Source organism: Rhinolophus sinicus, chromosome 2, assembly GCF_057876585.1.
Source record: "Rhinolophus sinicus isolate RSI-liver-muscle chromosome 2, RSI-T2T, whole genome shotgun sequence".
Lineage (NCBI taxonomy): Eukaryota > Metazoa > Chordata > Mammalia > Chiroptera > Rhinolophidae > Rhinolophus > Rhinolophus sinicus.
In genome coordinates, this window is record NC_142502.1 from 54,931,441 (window position 1) to 54,958,018 (window position 26,578).

The following is a 26,578-nucleotide window of genomic DNA, read 5'->3' on the forward strand; positions in this document are numbered from 1 at the left end:
AAAGATTACATATTCTTTCTAGAAAAACACATGGTACACAGAAAAACATGAATATTAGCTTTAAACAATTTAATGTTGTTTGTCTTTGCTTTGAAATTCAATAATGCCATCAGCCTGTAAGACCTCTTAGAGCCAGCATTTCACACGGTGAATGCTGCTTTCTGTTACAAAAGCCCAGCAGCTGTGGCTCCCGCAGATACCCTTAAAGACAGATATAATAAAACACTGGGAGGGAGTAGGTCGACACAGGAGCATGAAATGGACGAGATGAAGCCCCTTTGTCACAGCCAAACAGGCTATAAAGTTACTATAGTAACATACAGTATTAAACTCCAGGTGGATTGACTTAATCTTCCTCAAACAAAATGTAAAGGTTAACAAAAACCAAACCAATAATTATTATAATCACTCTACCCAAATATTTTTAAGAAGTTGTGATTTTTGGTTTAGTCTGGATAGATGAGGGACAGGTACACAGCTTCATATTTTGATTTGAAGAGACAATCCTACAAGTTCAAGGTGCCAGGGGAGAAACGCATTTTAAAATAATTTGAATAAATCCAATGAATTGGAGTAGCAAGAAAATCAAAATGACAATGAAAGAACAATTAGACTCTGTGGACTCTCAAGCCCAGTGTTTTTCTATACTCATCACATTTTTGTGAAATGGTAAGATTTTTACATGCTAATACCTCTGATACTAAATTCATTGATAATTCAGCAGCCTTTTTCTTAACTTTGGTTGAAGAGTTTCAGGCCCCATTTGTTTTAGTGTATGTTCTCAGAAAGGAAATAATGACTTAAGGTATAATATGCAGTAATATGAAATAAGATCTAGGGACCTCGTCTGTGGAACATGAAACCAAAAAAGAAAGAAAGAAAAGAAGGGGAAAAAAAGACAAGAAAATGAAAAATCACAAATAACTATTTTTTAAATTTCATAAAGGAAGGACATCTAAGTGTGTGGGCTGTACAATAACCTCTCACTTAGGGTAGATGTCAAGTCCTGCTTATTCCTTCTTGCAGGTATAGTACTATTGTTATTTTGCTATGATTATCAACTGTTTCGTCTACAAACCACTTATATAGGCTAAACCTCACAAACTTTGTTCTACCCAAACTATCACACACACACACACATACACACACACACACACACACACACACACACTCACAATCTTATTCTCCTTTTCTTTCTTAAATACGCATTTTTGGCAGCTTTATTTTCAAATGTCAAATTTCATGTTTTTAATGTAGATGAAAACGTGCAGTGAAAAATAAACCGTAACATGAAGATATGTGCATTTTGGATTAATCCAATGATGACTGGAATTGCTCCGTTGGAATATTGCTTTAATGATCTGAAAGAGTTAAGAGACTTTCTCTGAACCTTAATTTATGCCATGGAGTTAGGCACCAGGGCAAGCTGGACTCAATGCGAATATTTTTAGTAGGATTTAGCTAACAGTGTGAGACATACCTTTAATGGATTTAGTTTGGGTAAACAACCTTTGTCTAGACAGCCCAAATGTCATAGGTATTGGTGCTCATTTTAAGTGGTAACTTCCATGCAAATAACTGCCGAATTGCATTTTGTTCTTTGTACTGATATTTTATGAATTAAGGTTTTTGAATGTATCAAGAGCTGAATGCATACTCACAAGGGAATAGTTGTATTCATAGCCCTTTCTTACCATAACTCTTATTTGACAACATGGGGACAATTAGGGTTTGATTGTAATCTGGGATTCATGATTGTTGAGGGCAGCTTAAGATTCATAGTAGTATTAAGAAATAGAGTAAAAGGCGGTGGAAAGGAAGAGCTGATGGATAGCAGAGTTTTGGGGAAGGCAATGAACAGAATTCGAGTTAAGAGATGCAGAAATACAGTCATAGTAGAAAAAAGTAGGATCACTTATTGTTATAAGTAAAGCTATTCATTCATTAAACTTCCTTGATATGTCCAGGTATATGAGAAGCATAAAATGTTGAGGAGTAGAAAAAAACTGTACCATTTTCCACAGTTTAATTAAGTTTACTTAACTTTCTTGTAATTTATAACTAAAGATGTTTTATATTAAATATGCTTTTTTAATAAATTTAAAAATCATATGGCATTGCTAGTTATGCTTACATTCACCCATAAAGTATTTACTGTTTCCTTATTATACTGTTGAGGAATCCTAAGAACGGTGGGAAAAAAACTAGTCTTTGATGTGTGGAGGCGTTGAAACTAATGTGGAGATTCTGATGTTAGAATTACAAATGCAATTCACATCTACCTAGAGGTATAACATTTTGAGCATTGCACAGAAGTGTCCATAGCAATAGCATAATGCAACTTCAAATTTGGCTCATTTTATAATAGGTGCTTCATGCTTATTTGGGGTTTTTTCATAGATTCTAAAACTCTAGGAAGAAACAGATTTAATTTATTTATTCCTTATAGATAAAATAGTAAATTCATAATTTTATACAGGTTGAAAGAACAATTTTAAATCATTAACAGTAATTCTGACAAATCCAATTTTGTGATGTGATAGAACTTATAAAAAAAAGAGTAAGATCATTTCTTTTCAGCAATATAATTTCATTCTAAGGAGATATGCACTTAAAACTTTTAGTACAGGATACGATATTTGCTTGTACATAAAAAATATTCAATTTTTTATGTATGTGATTTTCTACACTTTATTTTAAGGAACAATGTGTCATCTGAGGTTACAATTTATTGTACTAGTTGATAACGCCACATCCCCCATCCAATAAGAAAATAAAATAAAAAGGACATGGTGTCCAGAGCATTAAATCTATTATTAAATGTATTAAATATTAAATGTATTACATATTGTCTTAGATGAGAACAAGTCTTTAATATCCTATTCATATGCTGCATAATGTTATTTTTATCTCTTTTTCCCCTTCACTATGTAGTCCACAATCCATATTTTACCAGAAGGGCTGGGATTTCAAACCAGTAATTAAAAATCCGAGGCTCTAATAACTTTGACAAATATTATGTCTCTGCTCCATTGTATAAGTTGCTCACAGAGAAGGAAAAAAATAAATAAATTTTTAAAAGATAAATTAGTTTAATTCATAAAAATTCACAGAATGGGTAAGAGTCCATATGGAGCATTTCTGCCATCTTCATTCAGAGAAATAAACAAGAAAAGGAGAAGCCTACAAGTCATGTTTTCAGTGCTATCAGCTGGAAAGTGTGTCAGACTCTTAAAATTGCTGTAATTTTCACCTCAGGCATCCCAAATCGCTCAGTAAACCATCCAGGATGAAATCCACAACAATCTGTGAGCCTCAGCACCCTTCCCACAAGCCCTGCAGGCTACCTCAACAATCCCCCCCCTCACTCCCCCCAGACTCTACTGCCATCCTCAACAACTTGTCTCTGACCTCACTGAGCTTTCCATCAGAATAACAGAGCCACCCTCATCTGATTCCTTATTCAGGCAGGAAAGAAGAATCAGAAACAAATGACCAAAGCTGTTAAGACAATGTATGTACAGAACAAATGTTTAATGACCCTGTAAATTGCACACAAAGTTCCTTAACTTCTAAAGGAATGATGTGAACTGAAGGTTCTAGTCAGCTAATAAGAAAACTTAATCATTACATGGTCACATCTGTGCCCTGTACGATGGACATCCTGTAAACACGCAGCAAAGCGGGGTCGAACAAGTTTATTTCTATAATAAAATTTAGTAAGGCCAGTAATAACCGTTTAGCTTTTCTTTTTGAAGAAACATAAGACCTCCAAAGGTTGCATCTAATCTCCAACTATATCTATCTAAGAAAGAAAGTTCAGGAAGCGCATTCATACTGATGAGAGTTGTAACTCTCATCATGTTAGTTTTCTTTCTGATCCCCTGAAATAGAAATGGGGTTTGCAATGACTTCTGCATAAATATTGAGCCACATCCACTCAGTGAGCAAGTTGCTTCCTAGATACTTCTAAAAGCTGACGTTTGTTTTAATGGAGTGAATGGAGATAGTCTAATGTCTAAAGCTTTTCCATGAGATGTAACTAATTTGTTAATGACTTCATTCCTGAACTGTTCCATTTTTCAATCCTGTCTCAAACTGTGATGATTTTAAAATAGGTATCGGCCATCTCAACAACCGTTACATTCAAAGGGGACCACCAAGCGTTTTTCCTCTTTGAGTAATAGGGCCTCTACTTCAGAGTCTGAATTTCAAGTAATAGCTAGTAACTATTCATGATATAAAAATTCTCCAAAAATACATGAAAACAGCAGGATAACATGTTCTGAATAAAATCTAAAGCTCCAGTTGCTTCACAATGTTTGCACTATATACAATCAATTATCCTTAATATTATATGTAATTTATATTAATAATTAGAATGTGAGCCCCACGGGGACAGGGCCTGTGTCTGTTTTGTTCATTCCTTCATCTCCAGTGATGGAAATGTCTAGCACATGATAGGTATTCAGTGCTCATTTAATCAGTAAACAAATGATGACATTACTGAATGTAACATAATTTTTCTTGAACTGTCTTAAAGAATAGGGAATTCATAGTAAGGGTGCACAAAGTTTATAATTTTCCTTATTTGTTTACAAATTAATGCTCTCTCTTTGAATATATGTCATAAGATTAGTGTCAAAGGAAAATTCAGAGACAAAATTATTAAGAAAAAAGCATATTTACTTGCAAATGCAAAGTGTTTATAAGGGAATTAACAACAACAACAACAACAAAAAACAAAAAAAAACTGGCTCCTTGAACACAGTTTGAAGCAAATATATAAAGGGAAGCAAACACCCAACTGCAAGGTTCCCAAGATAGAGAAAACACAGTTATTGTCTCAAATGATTGCCTTATTTTCAAGTGTCTTCACCTATCTAGTGTTTAAAAAAATCAGACACCGTATGAGCCCGTGAATTTATCACAAACTTTGTTTCTGAGCTTTCACACTACAAACATCAATTGTTTGGACAAAGTTGGCTAAAAGGAAATAAGACCACTAAGGGAAACTGTATATTAATAGAAAAAAAATGCATATAGAAAGAAAAATTCAAGTTTGCCTGAAAAAAACTAGTGGCCACTCCTTTTAAATAGGCTCGAGTACCTGGGTCATAAAGGTCAGAAGTTTAATTGCCATACCAAGAGTGATGATGGAAATTCATGGAGGCATTTTTTTGGTTGTCACAATGATTGGGAGTACTTTTGGCATTTTACTGAACAGAAGCTAGGGATGCTAGATAGCCTGATATATATATATATATATATATACATATATATATATATATATATATATATATATATATACATATATATATATATGTATATATATATATATACACACATATATATACATATATATGTGTGTGTATATATATATATATATATATATATATATATATATATACACACATATATATATTCTCATTGTGTCTGGATTGTTCCGCAATAGTTTCCAGTTTCTACGGCCTGCTTCATCAGTTTCATCTACTTTAAGATATTTTTCATCACTTCCATCGGTTTAAAAACATTTATTTTCCTAAGATTTTTCAGCCATGCCTCCATTCTAGGAAAAATTAATCCTTCTGCTTTGTGACCAGGCTACTTTCTACAGACCTCTTTTAGAGCCATTATTATTTTGTAATGAGTTTTTATGTGCCTCTTCTCCCAAATGTGAATTCCTCAGGGCAAGCATCAGTACTGTTTGTCTCCAACGTCTAGTCCAGTGCCTAACACATAAACATTTGATAAATACATAAACAAGTGAATGAGTGAATGATGACCCAAAGGTCATCATTTAGGAGCCTCCATTAGGTGGAACCACATAACCTATCCAACATTTCCTTCCAATAACCTTAACAAGAAAAATGTAGGCTGGTCTTCTTACTACTCATTCCTTCACCTGCCACTCAAACCATTATCCAAGCTCCCCACTGCCTCTTCCATTACCTTAAATCTATACAAGCTGTGTTTTTTGTTTTTTGTTTTTTTCTACCTACGTAGTTTGCTAATGTTTACCAGCCTGCAAAGCAAATCCTCTCTTCTCTGTCAACTAAGATCAAACATTTTCCTCCTGATGTGCAAGATATTCAGGTAGCCCTTTCCTGGCTATTTCCTACCTCTAAGCTTTTTTTTCTTCTGTATTGTCTTTAACTTTTGAAACCTCTAACACTTATTCTATCTGTGTATTGACCTCAATTTATTTTATACAGTATATCTTGTCACTATACAGTATATCTTTATACTATATATATATATATATATATACATATACATATACATATATATATATATATATATATATATATATATATATAGCACTGAGTCATATACAATTTTTTAATGTCTTGCCAAGATACTTATGTGGGTGTGAATGGTACCTAGAATCTAAATTAAATTTATAAATAAACTCAAGCTATTATTTGTATAAATTTAACATAACAGAACTTTCCAGAAATTGAGCCATTATATAAAATGATGGAAATATATTCTTTATTTATTCCAGACTAATAAACGTTCCTTACCCTTTAGCAACACATAGCTTACCTAGGGCATTGCCGCTCCTACTTGCATTGTTCCCACAACACATCTGAACGAGTGCAACTTTGGTAGCTGTTGCTGTCCACACATAGGGGCAGGCATGTGCTTACAACCACTGAGAGAGCCTTACAAAGATGTAACTTAAGGTAATGCAGAGAGAGAGAGAGATGGACTCTCAGCATAGCTGAAATGATGTGTCATCATATACTTCTTAATTTATATTCTCCCAAAACAATATATTGTAGTTCAGTGCTTTGCTGGTTTCACCAAAGACACTGTTGTTGTTTTTTTGTGGTTTTTTTTTTTTGGCTTTTTGCTACTGTGGCCCCTCCAGCATGTCTCCTTTCTGTCTATTATTCTGCAGCAGAGTTAAGACTCATGTTCCTGCCTTCATTGCCTGTCAACTTTCCTCTTTGAGCAACACACGTAAGCTGCTCTCACTTTTTATTATCCAAGGGTAGGGAGTACTTCAAGCTGAAGACCACATTAATGGCCCAGAGTCTTTAACAGAATCCTTTTGAGTGTATGTTGCCTAAGTTTGCATGTTTTTGTAAGAAAAGCTATGTGGGTCTAATCAAAATATTAACCACCATCACACTGAATGCAGTTAAGTTTCAGGATTTTAAGAAGGATCTTTCTAGACATTCATTTTGTTGTTTGCGTCATCCACTATAATAATACACATAAATTACTGACCACAGGACCTAGTAGAAAATAAAAGCTTTGTCAATTATTGTTACTATTTTGTATTATCAACTATTCTTGTTGCTCTTCTAGATATTTAAGATAAAAGTACTTTGTAACTTGATGCCATGAAGAAATCAGTTTGTTTTTTACAAATTACATAGGGAAATGAAAGTTGTTTCAGACAGAAAACATAAAATGACAGTGGTGATATTTGTAGGTTTTACTCATGAATGGTTGTGATAATAAGATGACGATCAAAACTACATAGATGTTTCAGGTGGCATTAGCTTCCCTAATTCTTAAGATAAACTCTTTAATTCTCTCCTTTGTAAATAAAAAGACAAAGTAAGTTTTCAAAGGACCTGAACTTGTTTCTAAATTACATTAAATGTATGGACTAAATGATAATTTAAAAAGTGTAAAAAAAAATCTGGAAGAAGTAGAGACTATAGTGTGATGGTTTTCTGTCTCAGAGCAGTTTCAGCTCTGGTGTGATTCGTTTCCTAATGTACAGTGTGATTCAGAGTCGTGGCCATGATTTTTCTTTTCTTTTTGTAATAGTCAGTTTTCTTGGTGACAAATGGCCCTGAATGACAAAGCATATGCCAGCATCAACAATGGGATAAGTTACAGTTTTCTTTTACACTAATGTAATATAAGAGACATTATACCATTATGACAACTTGTTAGCCAAATCAGTGTGCATAATGCAGACTGTTTTCTATTAAAATATCTTTGGTGAGACTTTCAGATGACCTTTAAAATTAATCTATACTGGTTTTAATGTGAGGTTTCTGAGAAATAATTGAAGGAATTTCAAGATGTCCCCAATCAAAATTCTTTCTGCATAACAATGTGAATTACAACAGAAGTTGTCCATGCCACGTGTGGCCCAGTGTCCCAGGGCCTCTGGAGACTCAGAATTTGGGGTCTACCATTTCAAGGATGGTGACATTGTTCAAGTGTAAAGAGATCACTGATGACTTGATCAAAAGCTATTGCAACAATGCAAACTATAAGACTTTTGAAATGGAGTTGTGAAAAGCACAATGAAAAAATAAGCAAAATTGCCCACATCCTGCTGAGAAGCTGACAAATAGACTCAATGATTTTCAAGGTCTCAATAAGCGCCCCCAATTCCATAATTGTGGTTTTGAATTATTAGAATTTTGGAATTTTTGCCAGTTTCATATGATGCAAAATGGCATTGTTAAAATGCTTTCAAAAGTGATTGGTTAATGACAGGTGGTATACACATGAAAAACATTTTTTTTCACATACATACATTTCCCAAAGGGTATAAAGTATTTCAATTCAAGCATATAAAGAGCATTTGGGGAAAAAGATTTTCCCCTTATAAACAAAGGCAAAAGTATAATTGGAATAATTGCCTCAAAATGCTTTTTAATTATTTTTGACAAATAATATTTGAATGCTACGATGCATTTTCTCATACTTGTAGCAAGGTTAAATTGAAGTTTCAACGCATTTCTTGTCAAATCCAATTCCCACTGTAAGAGTTAAGAGCAGCTTTAATAATGTGGATGTCCTTAAAATATAAATTACATACATTTGCCATGGGATAAACATTATTTTTTTAATTGGCATCCACTTGTTATACTACGTATAAAACCACTCTGTTATGCAGATGATATGCACCAAATGTTCTGTAGGTTTTGATCATTTAAAACATATAAAGATACTGGCTGGTCTTTTTGGCCAGCATATGGGTTAACAGTTCACTTAATAAAGACAATAACTTAAAATCTTGATATACTTTATAACTTACAAATCACTTTTATATTTGTAATAACATTTTAAAAATTTGTTATCTTAAAAATGGATTTCACCTCAAATTTAATATGATTCTTATGTCAATTTTCTGAATCCAATTCAGGATTTCTTTCCAAATGCATTAAATTATTTAGAACAAGTCAATTTTAAATTTAATAGAAAACCCTGCAGAATGAATCACGGGCTCTCTCCTACATATTAAACTTCTGCCCTTTTTGAAGACTTTTTCCACAATTAAAATTATGTCTTATGTGGAATCTCTTATGGTATCAGGGCAGGAGAGGATTTTTGTAAGACTTTGTACCATATTGATGATGTTTGTAAAAAAAGATCAAATAAAAATGAGTCTGGTCCCGACTAGCTTAAGATTCTTGCTTTCAGTTTAACACAACATGTGCAGATCAAAAAGAAAATTATAATAAATTAGCTTTAGAGATACATTGAACAACAATTGTTAGTGTATTAGTAGATTATGCTTAGGCTATAACATGTAACAACAAAAGCATTGGGCAGTATTTCATTGATTATGCCAAAGCAAGTTTTGAGAAATCACTGGCTTTTTACATCTAATGTCTGCCCTATTTGGGGGAAGGGTATAACAAGAAAGGAAACAGCCTAGAAAAGCCACTTTGGTAATATCTGAGACAACACCATTCTTATTTCACTGGGATTTTATTTCATTCTCACAGGCTTAGCATCTCACTGCATGAACAAAGAAAATATCATGTGGAAAGGGCTTCAGGCTAGCTACTTCCAAAAGGATTCAACCTTCCCAGTGCTATCAATATCATCCATACACTCACACAGTTAGCACTTTTGAATACATTTACTGAAAACCATTAATAAAGCAACAATCTTAGTCTGGTTCTTAACCATGTGTCACAGTGAAATAAGTTCATGTAAATCTGTGAACTGCACGACAATGATCAAATTAACAGTCATTTCAAGAAAAAAAAAAATGCCCCTCAGGCTGAAAAATAATTAGTAGTCTCTCACTATCTTTTCCTCCTAATAAAAATCATGATATTATTGTTGACTGTGCTAATAAAACACCTCCCGTGACCCTGATGTAGCTTGATGTAAAATGTAAGGACTGTTCTATTGTGCAGTCTCACACATGTTTTATTGAACATTTCCATTTGGCTCTTCATCTGGGAACACAAGGGCCCATAGAAGCTGAAGAACTTTTGTCACAGTGTAATGCAACTCTCACTTGTTTATGGGTGCAGTTAATAAAACACCCACTTTGAAATTCATTATATTTCAACTTTAACTTTTAACAGCAACGCTGAATATTCAGAGCTTGAATGTGAGTAGGAGCAAGAGAGAGCAAGGGACAGAAAAAGCAAACAGGAGAAATCCGTTTAGTGCACAAAGCAGACCAAGGTTGGCACACAGGTTGCCATAAACTGTCAAGTCTGGGATTTTGCTTTTTAGAACTACAGTATATTGAGGAAGTCATAATGGGCACAGGTTGTGCAGCATATTTTCCTTTTGGTTATTTATATCCACTCCACAACTATTTCTTGAATGCTTTTGTACCAAAGAGTATTATAGGTTTATTAGGAGCAGAGAGAAGTAAATATATAATCCCTGTCCTCAAGGAGCTTGTCAAAGATATGACAGATTGGGTGTTTGTGCTGAAGGGGATGATGAGCTAATGTTGGTTACTGATGTTTCTAATATACAAAGTGAGGATGAAATGTCAATCATCTTTAAAACAAAACAAAACGAAACAAAACAAAACAAAATAAAACAGAAAACTTACAAAGCCAGCAAGCTTCTGAAGTATGTGAATCAGACATTGAGTAGAACATACTGGATACGGAGAGCACAATTCAGGAGAAGCCTGGTTTCAAGAATCAACACAATTCAACAAAGACTTTTGAACATGGCAAGGTGAGCGAGAGCTTGTCTTTGCCCCAGGTAGCTTAGAGTCCATTGAGGGAAAATTCGCACTGGCAATGGCAAGTCGTGCTGGTGGGCATTTACTCTGTAGCAGAATCTTTTGTTTATACTTTGGTAAATTCTTCGAATTATGCCTTTAAAGTGATGAGTAATATATAAACACACACACACACACACACACACACACACACACACAAAACAGAGCATTTGAGACACATATAATTTTAAGGTGATTTCTAATTTTCAAAAATTATTAGAAAACATATTAGTAAGCAGGTTAGTAAGCAAATGGAAAGAGAAAAGAAATATTAAGCTTACAGGAAATATTACAAAAATATGTGAGAAAAACATAAATTTTGCAAAAGCAAAGGAAGTTTCATTTTGCTTAATTTTTGTAGGAGGAGCATCTCAGTATTATTCCGAACTCCCTTTGCTCAACCGTGCTCCATGGAATACTATGTTAAAGAAGGTTTTGACGGTACAGTAAGTCTAGAAATACTTGGCTCAGCCAAGCTAAATATCTCTAAGACTTTTTTAAATGATCACATGCACTGTGAATCTCTAGGACAGATGTTCCTGTCACAGAGCATCTCAATGAATGGCAGTTCCATGGAACAAAGCTTGGGCATGGACACATCTGATGGTAGATGAGAACAAGTGCAGAGTCTCAGGTCCCAGCCATGCAAGGTGGGGTCTTAGAAGCCCAGATTCTTAATACACTCTGTAGGTGATTTCAGTGTAACTGCCTGGCATTAGACCTTGGACTAATATTTAAGACTCTCTGATACTTCCAAATTTACCTTGAAATGTTACAGGTGAATCAAGGTTCACAAGTACTAGTTTCAATATGATAGTAGACATTAAAATATTGTTGCAGAAAGACTCTCAATGGACAGCAGGAAGTGAATGCTTTTCATAAATACCCTCTGTTGGAAGAAGGAACATTTTGCATTACTTGGGTTGCACCCTCCTTTACATCATGACAATGTTAACACTTCAGAGAGAATGAGGAAGAAATTCCTGACTGTCAGTTAGTGTTCAAGAGATCATATTGGTTATACTTAGCACAGTTATAATCTACATTGCTCACTGCTTCTTTCAGCCTAGGGTGAGAGCCAATGGGCCTTTTTACTATTTTTTTCTTTTTTTACAAAGTAAAATCACCTTCTATCTCTGTTCCTCTCCTGTGCTCATAAAAGAGAAATGAGAGGAGATGTGTCACTGCTTTAGATAGTACAAGCTGCTAGGTGTCCAAATAGTACTAAACATACCACCCTATGTCACTTTTTCCCACTCTGAGTTTTGTAACTAAAGATCCAGCCGGAAAAAACCCGTGAAGGTGATAAAGTAAAGCAGTTGGAACTGTCAAAGAAGGCCAAAGGCAAGAAGCAAAAGGAAAAATGAGTATTTTCTTAAAAAGTCAAGTCCATAAATTAAATTGTTTTCATCTATATATCTCTTCCTAAAGATGTGATTTGTGGGACCAGCGTTGTCCACAGCACATAAGATGGTACTGACACTAATCTTTTTAAAAGATCAAGAGTAATGCCACTACTATTAATGTTAGGATAATTTTATAAAGGAATTTGGGGCACATAGGTGTCATTGTCCTAATAGTTGGTCAGAGTTTTCTTTCCATTCTACTTCTCACATTCTATATTTTCAAACATTAACAACATTATAATTTCTGTTCAGGGAATTATTGTCCTTAGGAATCAGTGTAATTCAGAGTTAAGGATAAATCATCACAGCTCAAAATCTGGTATTTCACCTCAATTCTTAAAATGATTTGTAATGGTTTATTAAAGATGCACATTTTTAACCTCAGTTTCCTCATTTGTGAAATAATTTTGGTAATGTTCATTTCTAAATACATACACACTGGGGAACTAAATCTTTTGTTTATAAAATTATTCAGTGTCTATAACAAACAAAAATTCTGGCTGATTACATAGCCAAGTGATAAATGGGTGAATCAATCAATGAATGAAGACAGCTAATACACACAAATAAAATTCCTCCCTCAATTACTCAAGTTCTAGCTGTGAACATTATCTTGATTGGCCACTGTGATGTAAAAAGTTTAAATTACACTAATCTGTAGCTTTGTTGTTGTTTCATTAGTAGGTCTATATACCAAATTATCCTTAGCTTCAGTGGCTTAAAGTAACACCATCTTTCACATTTCTGTGGATCAAATCAACTCAACTGGGTGATTTTCACTAGGGGTTTCTCATGTCTTTGCAAACAAATGGTGGCTGGTACTGGTGTCATCCGAAGGTTTGATGGGCTAGACATTCAAGATGGTGATCAGTTCATGTGGGATGTCATATGGGAGCTTAGCTACAGCTGTTGACCAAAGCATCTACATGTGGCCTCTCCAAGTAGCTCTTTCATGTAGCTTCCTACAGGTCTTAGAAGAAGCATCACAAATGCAAGTACACCAAGCAATCCAGCGGAAACTGTGAAGCTTTTTATGACCTAGTTTGAAAATCCCAGGACATCACTTCCTCATTCTATAGGAAAAGACAAGTCACTAAATCTAGGCAGATTTAAGAAGAGGAAAACTAGACTCCATTTCTTGATCTGGAAAGCAGTGTATACATATGAGGAGGGGGTGCGGGGGAAGGGGCTGATGGTATTTAGCTTTGACTATCACAACTTTTTAGTGGTTCTCTGTTCAAAGATATAAACATGTCTCAAAGTTAAAGGGACATATGTCAGTGAAACCACTTCTTCCTTTTGATATAAAGAGGCTCAACGGCATTCTAACTCTTTCCAGGTTTATCTGTTTTTGAAGCAGAGGAAAAGTAGTAAAACCCATAAATGGGAGTTACCTCATTTCAGTATAAACATTGCCAATTATTTATGCCCTGCTATTGATGTGGCAAATACAGCAAATACTCAAAATACTCAATAAACTATGGGGTACCAAGAAAATATTGTTACCCGTCCTTTAGCTAGAGTAACAGACATTTAAACAAATGGGATGAACAATCATATTTCTTATTTTATTTATATCTCCAAGGAACAAATATTAATAATCTTATTTTGCAGATGGCTAAGTGATTTATTTATTTATTTATTTATTTATTTATTTATTTATTTATTTATTTTTGCCTTAAATTACACATTTAATGAGTAGTATAATTGAGATTCCAGCCTATGGATTGTCCTTTTTTCAGTACATATACTGCTTCGATAAATAGTTAATACACACTGTGAAAAGTTATGGAAAAATAGGAGGTGGAAGAATGGAGGCGGGGGGAAGAATAGACAGTAGGAGTCAGGGATCATTGTACTGAGACACTTTTGTCTTATCCTTAGTTGTTCCAACAAGTATTTTCTACAACCCTCCATAGTCACAGTGACAGTCTTATTGCAACCACAGTCTGGGAAAAATTAAAAAACAAAACAAAATTGTAGATGTAGGGAGTGGAGGAAGAGAGAATAATGTCGTGGAGGTCATGGCACTGGCAGCCGGGACGAGGCACCCAGTGGCTGGAGATGGTGTGTGGGAAATACATTGACAAGTGATGAACAATGAGATACATGGAGAGATGCGAGAGGTGACCCCTTCCCTCGCTCAGTGCTCCCACCCCTGCTGCTGAATAGCCTTTTGGGTTTGTATAGAGCTTGAGGAAGACTGTGAAAGAAAAGATGAGAACATCCATGCTGCCGGCTGCATGGCACTTTCTGATTTTTTCTCTTTTCACTGTTTGAAAACAAAACAAAACAAAACAGCATGCCCATAACAAATGAATTAATTTAAAAATTTCAGTTACAGCAAAGAAATATAATGTAATAAATGAAACACGCTACTTAATTCTATACCATGATGCTCCTATTCCAGAACTATGTTTGTAGTTCAATCTTAAAAAAAGAGGGAAAACAGTATGAGCACAGCTACTTTATTTGATTCACTTCATTTCTCTAAACAGTACAAAATTGTTCTAAAATAGTTAATTTTTCTTTAAAAAAGGCACTCTGACAACATTACAAAAAAGAAATACAATGAAAGTGTTAAACATCACTTATTATGCTATTATTCCTTACAATTGATTTATATGTGTTACTAGTAAGAAGACTTATCTAGGCAAAATATTGTTCATAAAGATTAAAATGTTAGCAAAACCTGCTTCTAACCAAAGCAGGCCAAATAAGCAACTGTTCAGTTATGTATTTTTTAATAAATTGATTCATATCTTTTAGGAGTTCCGTGATCTCAAATTATTTTGATAACATTGATGTACATTTCAATCCATGAAAGAAAATGCATATGTTAAAATGATACCAAATTTAATGTCATTCTTTACTTTCTTCTAATTCTTATCTATGCATTCATCTATATTCATCCCAGCCAATTATGAATAATAATTTCTAGCTATTTATGATCCATGTTTTTTGCCGCAAAATGCACAAAACTAATTAAGCCAAATTGAAACAATTAGGAAATACACTATTCACTAACCAAGTTGCCAAAAAGTTTACTGTACCCTAAGGAGGCAAAAAATAAATAAATGCCTATACAGCAGTAATATCATTCCACATGTTACATATTCCTGCAAACCAGCCAAGCTCAAATTAATTGTACTGACTAAACTTTTCTTCTTGGAGAAAATTAAAGATATGCTGTTGTCAACACTTGAGCACAACCTTGCCGACACTTAAACGCAGAGAAGGGTGTGACATCCTGCCCCTGCTGCCTTGTGCTAATTAATCACTCTGGTATTTAGGACCATTCAAGCAGACAAATTAATGGGGAATAATTAGTGTATCTTTGTTCCAGCTCAGCTTTGCACACCAGACACTCTCGGGGAGAGAGAGGAGTTTGCAGAGAGCAAGCCATTAGCACGTGCATAGTTTCACTTCTGTTCAGCAAGTTCTTGGGAGATTAAGAGAAAGGCCAAATTAGCAGACGTGTGACTGGGGTTAGGACACCCTTCTGGAAAGAAAGCCCTCTGTTTGGGTATCCGCTTTCAGAAGCAAGTTGTTAATCCAGATCCCGAATTCCATGAAACACAATTAAACCTCAGGAAAAAAATAATTTTGGAAACCGAAAAGAAGTCTTTGAAAAAGTATAGTGAATATATTTATATTATTTATATTTATTTATATATCACAGAGATGAATTGACCCTTAGATATTTCACACTTTACCTTTATTGTTGGCTTTTGTGCATTTTATCAAAAATGGATTTAAATCAATAAATAGTAGTTATAAATTTTGTAATTTAATAGTGTAGACCATTTAACCTCTCTGCAGTTAGTGAGAACTCTCTGCAGATACTCCCTATGGCCATAAAACTTAATTTGTTTCTTCTGATAGGAATCAGAGAGCAGAAAGTGCAGGCAAAGCCTCCATACACAGTACGAACAGTACAGGATGGATTAAACTCTGTCCCATTTTAGACCACTGACTGGTTTCACTGTGCACGTGAACTGAGTCAAGGCACATTTTCTTGCCAAAATACGCTTACAAACTAAAAATTAAATGTTGATCGTTACCAAATCAGGATAATTTCATGATTTGGTCTCAGTACTAAAAGTGAAACAGAGAGAAAAACAACTGATTCACATGAGTTCAAATTCTCCTAGCTTAAGTTCATCAGTTTTACTTTAATATGGAGAATCGTCCCCTCACCAGACAAAACATCCAATTTTTCCACAAATATTACTTACTTGGAACATCAGATTTTATTCTCATGATAAATTATTTTTGAATATTTCATTGACTAAGTTTGCTATATAAATAACTTATTTAAACATACTGCTCATAATTGCATATATATGTATATATATACATATATATTCATATACTCACATTTATTTTAATAGGAATATGTGAGTGATATTTAATTACCTTTTTTTCACTTTTCTGTGTTTTATGCAAGGGAGGAGTTTGACTACCTAAAGTACGTTTTCTAGTTTTGTTTCTAGTATGTTGACTATTTTTGTTTCAATCCCTAAATCTCCAGCTTTGTCCCTTAACAATCCAGGCAAGCATGGGGGGGTACCAACACAGAAAACACTCCTGCGAATCCCATGCCCGCTGTAGAAAGGAAGGCTCAAACCCTGATCACCCTTCTCAGAGAGCCCGTTCCCTTGTGGCGGGGCAGGACAGAGAGGGTCAGGGCGATGTAAAGGAAGACCACACAGTGAGAAAAGAGATCACACTCAGCTTCAGGTTATCAATCCTTTTGTAAAGAAATCCCACCACCCAAAATACAAAGATGAAAATAAACGTGGGACATCTGTGAATGGGTTTAGTTCTGTTAATAGCACGTCACCTAGTAATAGCATAAAAGAGAAATGTCCCCACCTGAAATATGTCATAATTTGGGATATAGTTTTACCACACCCAGCTTCTAGGTTTCATGAAAACATATTGTTAGGCATAATGCTCTTGAAATTGTGCTGGTGGAGAGGGAGAGAGAAAAAAGCCAGTCACAAAACCACACATTCTTGCAATTTCTTAGAGGCAAGAAATGAATCTCTCTCTAGTCTCCTCTGAGATACTAAATTACTGCCTACCATAAGCCCAGATGCCATTAGAAAGGCCTCCATCCTGGGAGTGGGTCCTCCTAGATCTTTGAAGGTGCCTAATCCTCATTAAAGGCAAACCCTGCACGTAGGAGGGGCTGCGCTGGCATCAAGGCACCTGGCGAGGACTAAAAGCGCTGGCCCCATGTGCGGCTGCCGCTGAGCAGCAGAATGTAATTTAGTCGCACCAGCGGGAGCAGGGGTCAATGATTTTATATTAATGGGGATCACGACAGTTCTAAGCTGTGGCGTGCTTTGAAATAAGTGTTGTACAAGGCAGCAAAGAGAGCTCGGCTGAGGAAATGAGCTGTGTCACTGTCTCCTCATGCCCAGCAGCAAACACTGGAATGTTTTTAGTTGCTCCACACTCTGTGCCACATAATATTTTATAAACAACAATTATCTATTTCATTAAAAAAAAATACCCAAACTCCTAAGGTAATGCTGCTTAAAGACACCAGTAAAGATCAGAAAATTCCTTTCTAATCAAATAGAGTCCGCGTGTGTGGCCAGAGAACGGACTATTGATGGGATGCTCAGAATGAAAAACTAACTTATGCAAATAAGTCTAGGCATGTTATGAGTAGTTGTTGTAATACTGTTGAAAGATGGTATATTATTACATACCTTGACATCTCATCAAAGTATCCACACCTAAAACAAAAGAGATGGAGAGAGAGTTAGAGGCAGTGATTTTAAATAGTGTTCAGTCTTCAATCTTTGTCTGCACTATTATCACAATTTATCTAAAATTTTTCTAAATTATAAAATATTTTCAAATTTATTTTCAGAAATTCCACGCTTGGACATCACATTAAATTTTCAGCAGATCAACATTAATTTTCTTCCAATTAGCAATTAGATATGGGGGGCAGGAAATTTGTTTTGTAAGCATCTCTGAGAGTAAGAAAAAGAAGCAAAATAAAGGTTCTTCCAGGCCTCAGGGATGGTCAGAGGAGAAGGGGTGTATTTCATGTGAAAAACAATGGAGGTGTCACAAAGATGGTTTCGATCTTCAAAATTTTCAAAATGTTTTTTGAAGTGAACAGATCGGAGTTACCTACACCAGTCGGGGTAAACATATAAGCTGTTTTAAAAGTGACTGATTACGGGAAACTCTATTATTAAGTGGATAGCAGCTATCTGAGAGTCACAAAAAAATTCAGCTGTGAAAAGTGCACATGTTGATCAGAAAAATAAAATCTATTCTCATAAATTGCCACTTGGTAAAACAATTAATTTTCAATATTTCTCCCATGTACAGGAAAGTCTTGGGATCAGGGAGCCATTACTGGAGAACAAAGTGGTGTCACTGAACATTGAATTACACGTCATCTGAAAAACACTTTCTATAAAACAAAAGCTTGAGTAGTGGGTTATAGATGAGCTTTCCGAAGGTGATCATTGAAACAATAGTGTCATGACAGATGTCCTATGCTAAAGCTCACACACATTCAGACATACATACAAAGATTCTGCAGTCAGATAATTTTAAGAAACACTGCCTTCTATAAATTTTTAAATTATTCCTAAAGTACATTAACATATTAAATGTTCTGAGAAGTCCTGAAATAAAGATTCTCTTTAGTTTCCTTCAGATCTTTATCTCTCAAACTAATTTGATTATTGTATTTTTTCCCCTGAAAATATTAACATCCCCGCACTTTGGAAAATGCCGAATAATGCCGAAGTATTAGAGTTCACTAAGCTGGTGAATATGGATTTTCATAAAGTGGAACTAGTAGATGAGATCGCAGCCCCAAACTTATTCCCTTGCACATAGAAACTGGTTAATGGAAGACTTGAGTTTTAATTATAATTTAATTAAAACTTCAGACTTTCAGAGAGTGTGCTATAATCTACATGGTATTTATAAATTAATACACTAAAATATTGGAGAGACATTCGATCATTCCCAGGAATGAAAAGGCAGAGGATCATGGGCACATTTCTATCTACAAATGTGAGAAATAGGACTCACCAAAGGTTGGGTTTTGATGTGGGGACTTGGCTAATCCTTCATGCTTGTAAATAATTTAAAATATGGAATGATATGGATATTCCAAGACTGGAGATATACATAGTTTTGTTGGAATAATCCAAGCCAAGACTAAGTGAGGTAAATGAAGTACCCTCTGAACCACAAAGTATAAGAGGCAACAAAAAACTCAGTCATCAAAATACATAATGTTTTCATCAATTTAAAAAAAAAATTATGCAACTAAATCCATGAAAAACAAAGTATCACCATTTTAAATAAAGACAGGATTAGTGTTACAGATTTTTCCTTTTGCCGGAGGCTCCAATATGGCTAAGTAAAACACTTGGGATAAAAAAAGTACCAGGAGGCAAACGACAGAAAGAAGAACTTAATCGGGAGTTCAAATTAGTTCTGATCCTTTGTGCTAATAAATAGCCATATAACTTTAGAAAAACCTATCAGTATACCCTGTCTCTCTACACTCATCCATAGAGAGAATAGCATTTCTCAAAATGTTCTGAGAAGCACTTGTTCAATGAGATGTTAATAGGTGTTCAGGAAAAAAGAAAGATGGGTAGTAATTTTTATATCAAATATGTTTGGGAAATGCTACATTGAATTGATCAGATTTCTTTACTACAGGACTTCCCAGAATTGTTAATGTTCTGATATATTTCATGACTGTCTTATAAGAAAATAAATATGCAATAAATAAAACATTTATTATCATCTCACAGAGAGTATGCAAAATGCTGAACCAAATGATCTAAGTTCCTTCCTCCCTGTAAACTTCTAAAATTCTAAAGAGATATTTTAGAGTTCATGTGCATAGAAAAAAACAGGAATTTGGTACAAATTAAAACGTTATATAAAAATAATTTTAACTATGCTTACAGAAATCTATACTTCTGCAAACATTTATAGCATAACTAAGTGACTTCATATTCAAGATTCCTAAAAATAAAGGATATACATGTTGGCTTCAACAGCCAAAGTAAATGTTAGATTAGGGCTAAAGTTTTCGTATTGAAACCTTACAAAAGACACACGAAGGATGCAAAATAAACAGAGTAGAAAATGAACCACCATAAGCAGATGAGAGTACATGGGAACAGTTATTTTATGTAGAAGGAAGCATATATTTCTAAAGATGCTTCAATATATGAATATGAAGTTTGAGAAGGATTATCAATCATTTTATAAATATGTATATATATACACATATACATAGACATAGATATATGTATATGAACACATGGGTATTCAAGCTTGAAAGGGTTACTTTTAAGGCGTATAAAATGAACTCATAATCAGAAATGATAAAATGATGTCACCTTCAAAAAATTGTATCAGTGGCTTCCAAAATGCTTGAGAAAAAAATGATGTAAAATAGATTAATAATACATTTAACAGAGGTTTTTTTGTTCTGTTTTGTTTTGTTTTTTGAGGGGCTTGACACAAAGTAGCAGTTAAATATTGTACAAATTGTCACTTGGAACTAATGTCCAAAACAAACTACTGAATTGGAATTTTCATGAATCTCAGTATGGATGTTATTTTTATCTTCTCTTCAAACTTTGTGAGAATTCCAATTGTTTTCTCCTATATCCCCATATGAATTTGTCAGTCTGTAGCTACAACACATAATGTTTCAGCTCACTCTCTTAAAACTTATTTTCAATAACTCTTGACCCCAGAGGACTTACAATCCATTGATTCTACCAGATTTTCATGGTCCTAATCACCCTTATATCCCCACTTTCGTGCCGACATAGCTAACTTCCTGAGTCACTTATATTTACTCCCTTACATATACTTGCAACTATTGTTCCTCTTTTGATTCATCCTACCTGATGGCAAACAACCAACATGGTTAAATCCAACTCAGCCTGTTCTGGCATCTACATTTGCACAGAATGAAGCTGAAGAAACACACACACACACACACACACACACACGCACGCACGCACGCACGCACGATGCTTTCTGAACTCATTTTACATTTATGATCACAAACTTCAATTTTGTGTTCTGAGTGTTTGATGGTACTATACTGTCATTGACTCTCCATCACCAGAACGATGACTTACACATTCATACCTCATTCTCCTACAGTTCTCCAGTATTAGTTCCCACGTGTTTATTTTCAGCAATGACTTTGCTTTCTATTTCACCAAGAAAATACATAGGTGTAGAAGAGAACTTTCACAAGCTTATTCCATTTTCTTCGTAATTCTATTAACCTACTTTTGTGATGATATATTTTGCCTTTTCTTCTGTTACTACTATGTAAGGCCAACTTTTCCTTTTGCCCATTAAATTGCATCAAATATGGTCTAATCAATTACATTATTCAAACAATTCTTTCATTTATTTCTTATCACTAATTTTCTTCTCTCTCTACAGCTTTTCCATCTCTTGTCCCCATTTCACCTTCCAGTTTCTGCATAATTTTTCTCCTTTTTACAGCAAAATTCCCAACTCACTGCCTTCAAACTGACTCTTTCCTCTGCCTCTAATACTCTCAACTTTAATAGTCACGTGACTTGTTTTCTCCCTTCCAACAGGTCTGTAGTCATCTGTCACCTTTTCAATGAGAAATTGCCTGGACACCTTATCTAAAATTTTGCACACACACACACACAGCTCATATATCCTATATCACTAGTCTGGTTTTTTATCACAGTACTTATTACTAACATAGTATATATTTTACTTATTATTTTCCTTAACACATGTTTTATTTATTACTTATTATGTGTTTCACTCATTGTCTATTCATTTTACTTATTTAGACTGTGAGCTGCAAGAGGGCAGTTTTTCCTTCTTTGGTTCTATTCATGGCTATATCCTTAGCACCTAGAACAGTGTTGGAACATAATAGGTGCCCGAAATATATTTGTTAAATAACTTAAATGAATGAATAATGACTTCATTTGAGTTGAAAGCATTCATCTAATTATAATAATTCAATAATTCATTCAAAGCTAATAAATAATATTCTAGTGAGCCTGATTACAAACAATATAAGATATCCTCACTTCTACTATTCTCTATTTATATTGCCTCTCAAGTTTTGGAAATCTATTGCTATGTAAAGTTTCCATTTTTATATTATTAAACATGCCTATCTGTTCTTTCCTGGCAACTGGATTTCCATTCTTGTTTAAGAAGCCCTCTCTCAGAAACCTAGGCTGTATATGTAACCTCTAAGATATTTGCACAGACTGTTTTCAAAACCACATAGATTTTACTTTGTACATGTTGTATTATAGCAGTCCAATTTATTGATTAATTACTCCTATTTATATCCTATTTATTTAGTCCTGTGTATACGGTTTAAGATCATTTTGTCTAATTCCTATAATAGTTCTGTTTGGGTACTAGATGGAATTTCATTAAATTTAATAATCAATATTTGAAGAATTAACATGTTTGCCATATTAACTCAAGACTAATATATGAGATGACTTCATAGTTTTCTAATTTTTACTGTTCTCATCAGGTTTGGGGTAGATTTCTGCTGCTGTTTACAATTTGGAACAATTTTAGTCACAATGAAATTGAATGACTTGGGTTTGAATAAAATTCATCCATAAAACAATCTTGTTCTGGTGATTTTTCTCCCCAATTTTATAATTATTAAACACGTCACACATGTGAAAGAGTATAAACAGCCATGGGTCCATCAGCAAGCTGGGGGGAAAAAAAAACACATTTCCAAAACATTTGAAGACCATATTTCATTATATGCACAATTCCTTTCTTCCAACTCAGAAGTAGCTACTTCCCTGAATTTTGGATTTACCATTTTATGGCTTTTCTTCATAGTTTTATGATGTTCACTTTTATGTGTAAGATATATTGTTTAACTCGTCATGAACTTACATATTAATTAGGAATAATACTCCATGTATTTTTCTGCAACATGGTATTTTCAGTTAATATCATGTTGTGAAAGTCATTTAAATTGTTGTGCATATCTGTAACCTATTGATTTCTCACTGAGTTATAGTATTGCACTATCATATTTTATTAGTTTCTTTAGGGGTTATTTTGCTTTTACAAATAATTATTTGAGGCACATTGGTTTATACATATTTTGGTTGACAAATGCATAAACCCATGTAACCACAACCTCAATCAAGTTGTAGAACATTTCCGTTCAGAAAGTTCCCTCGTGATCCTTTCCAGAGACAGTCATTGTTCTGGTTTCTACCACCATAAACTAATCTTGTATGTTCCTGAATTTCATATAAATTAAATCATGAGAAAGTACTTTCTATGTCTGGCAATTTGTATGTAGCTTCTTCTCAGCAAAGAAATAAAAAATTAAAAAAAAGTTTTTTTGAGATTCATCCATTTTTTAGAATATTTCAGTAATTTGTTGCTTTTACACTGTTTAGTAGTAATCCATCATATGAATATATCAGTTTGTTCACAAACTCATATAGTATGAGCCATTTTGTTGCTTGCAAGTTTTGGATGTCAAAAATAAAGTTGCTATGTATATCCTTGCACAAGTGTTTTATGAATGTATGAGGTCTGACAATTAAGTTTGCGAACTTATTGCACCAATATTGCTAAACTTTTTTGATATCAGAGGGATAATTCATTATGAATTTGTACCAACTGGACAAACAATTAACCAAGTTTACTGTTTGGAAGTGCTGAAAAGGCATGAAATAGATGACCTGACCTTTTCACAAACAATTCATGGCTGTTGCATCACAACAATGCACCAGCTCACGTGGCACTGTCTGTGAGGGAGTTTTTAGCCAGTGAACAAATAACTGGCTAAAAATTGGGGGCCAGATCAGGTGACTAGGACACCCTCCCTAGTCACCTGATCTGGCCCGCAGTATCTTTTTTAGCCAAAGATAAAGGAAATATTGAAAGGAAGACATTTTGATGACATTCAGGACATCAAGGGTAATACGACGACAGCTCTGATGGCCATTCCAGAAAAAGAGTTCCAAAATTGCTTTGAAGGGAAGACTAGGTGCTAGTGTTGGTGCTTCCTAGGGGGAGTACTAAGCTTCCTAAGGGGAGTACTTCAAAGGTGACTGTAGTGCTATTCAGAAGTGAGGCATGTAGCACTTTTTCTAGGATGAGTTCGCAAATATAATTGTCAGACCTTGTATACAAAATGTTAGCAATGCTTCATACTCAAGCATGTTACTAATGCTTTTTAAATTTTTCTCTTTAGGCATTTTTCTGTATTAGAAATTTTCTACAACAAAGAACCATTACTTTGATATAAGAAAAATGTTTAATATCAGTAAAATTGTCAATATAAAGTGAAAATAGTTTAAAATCTAGAACATAATAAACAATTCCATAATTATTTATTGAATGAATAATTAGATCTCAATATTAATTCTTTTACATGTTACGTCTTTTCTGTTTTGCTTTCTTACAGTTTATTTCAATATCTTAATTTCTTGGACTTATTTTTTCCAGAGTCTCCCTAAATGCTTTTTATATGTATTCTAGGTTTTGTAAATGATTTAACCAATGACAACAATATACTGACGGGTTTTATATACTGAGCTCTACTTATCAAAGATTAAAATTGCAGCCCACTTTTATTTACATATTACTCATTCTTATAAAAAAATAATCATTAACAGAAATTCCAAAGGAAAAACAGAGGCTAAGGGCCAAGTGTAATAAAAAAAAAAATATTTAGGTATTTGCGAAGTTTTTACTCTCTAAGGAAGATGTGATAAACAGTTGAGATAAGACATACTGGGTTTCTAAATCCCTGATTTTCAGAAAATAAAGTGATGAAAGAAAAAGCAAGAAAGAGGATACTACAGGTTGAATGCTTGTGTCCCCCTCAAAATTCGTATATTGAAACCTAATCCCCAATATGACTGTATTTGAAAACTGGGCATTTGGGACCTAAATTGATCAAGAGGGCAAAGCCCTCATGAATGGGATTAAAGCCCTCATAAAAGACACCCCAGAGATCTCTCTTGCTCCTTTTGCCAAGTGAGGACACAGAGAGAAAATGACTCTCTATGAACCAGAAAGTGTGTGCTCACCAGACACCAAATATGCTGGCATATTGATCTTGGACTACCCAGTCTCCAGAAGTATGAAAAATACATTTTTGTTGCTTGTAAGCTGCCCAGTCTATAATTGTTTGTTGTAGACTCCCGAACAGACTAAGACAAGTGAGGTTTAATTTTTTTCCTATGATCAGTTAGAACTATTTTGCTTTGAGCTCTACTTTGATGAAAAGTTCAAGTACCAGATTCAAAAGGATTATATAAAGGCATGCATTTTTTTTCTTTTTTATAAATTTTATTGGGGAATACTGGGGAACAGTGTGCCTCTCCAGGGCTCATCAGCTCCAGGTTGTTGTCCTGTTGCCGTTTTCAATCTTAGTTGCAGGGGGCGCAGCCCACCATCCCAGGCGGCAACCAGCAACCTCATTGAGAGTTCGCCCTCTAACCAACTGAGCCATCCGGCTGTCCTAAAGGTGTTTGTTTGTTTGTTTTATTTAAGAATGGAAGCTTACCCAACTTTTTGGTTTTAAGTACACTAGATTAAATATATCCATGAAAGCAAGTTTCCTGCCTTGTCAAAATTGAAAGCAGGTTGGGCAAAATAATTTTAAGTTATTTTTAGAAATTTTCTTAAGAGTCTTCAATAAAATCATAGATAAAACATGGACAGTGGAGTTTACTGCAGATAAAAATATTTATCAAATATTTTCTGCCCCACTTACCAAGCACAGGTAATTGATTTCAGTGCACATGTGGTACTTGGCATTCCCCAAGCTGCAAATTCTTAATTATGCAGGAAAGTTGAGCCTGAAAAGTAAAACAAAGAAACATGTACAAAATAAATGTCAAATGTAAAAGTAAAGCCCGTTTTATGGAAAAATAACTGATATTTCTCATTTGATTAAAAAAGAAGCAAGCTTACAAATTGTTCTATATAACATTTCCCTATAAATATAAAAAAGCACAATCATTGCCTTTAGTTTTTTTTTCCTTAGCTGTTCAAGCCTTAATCTGACAGATGTGGACTAAATGTGCCTATGTCATTTACAAAAAACAAATTCTTTTAATTGCTAGAATATACCAAAGACATTCATAACATTACCATT

At 34.3% G+C, this 26,578-nt stretch overlaps 1 long non-coding RNA gene across 3 annotated transcripts in view; it reads right to left on the reverse strand.

The window, feature by feature from the left end:
• Positions 1 to 26,578, reverse strand: part of LOC109453591 (uncharacterized) — an 876,632-nt gene that overhangs the window by 167,197 nt on the left and 682,857 nt on the right. For all 3 annotated transcript variants that reach the window (XR_012496692.2, XR_012496688.2, XR_012496689.2), the window contains 2 exons: positions 26,195 to 26,279; positions 18,102 to 18,128 (listed from right to left, as the gene is read on the reverse strand). This is a non-coding gene — a long non-coding RNA (uncharacterized LOC109453591). The remainder of the gene's footprint in view (positions 1 to 18,101; positions 18,129 to 26,194; positions 26,280 to 26,578) is intronic.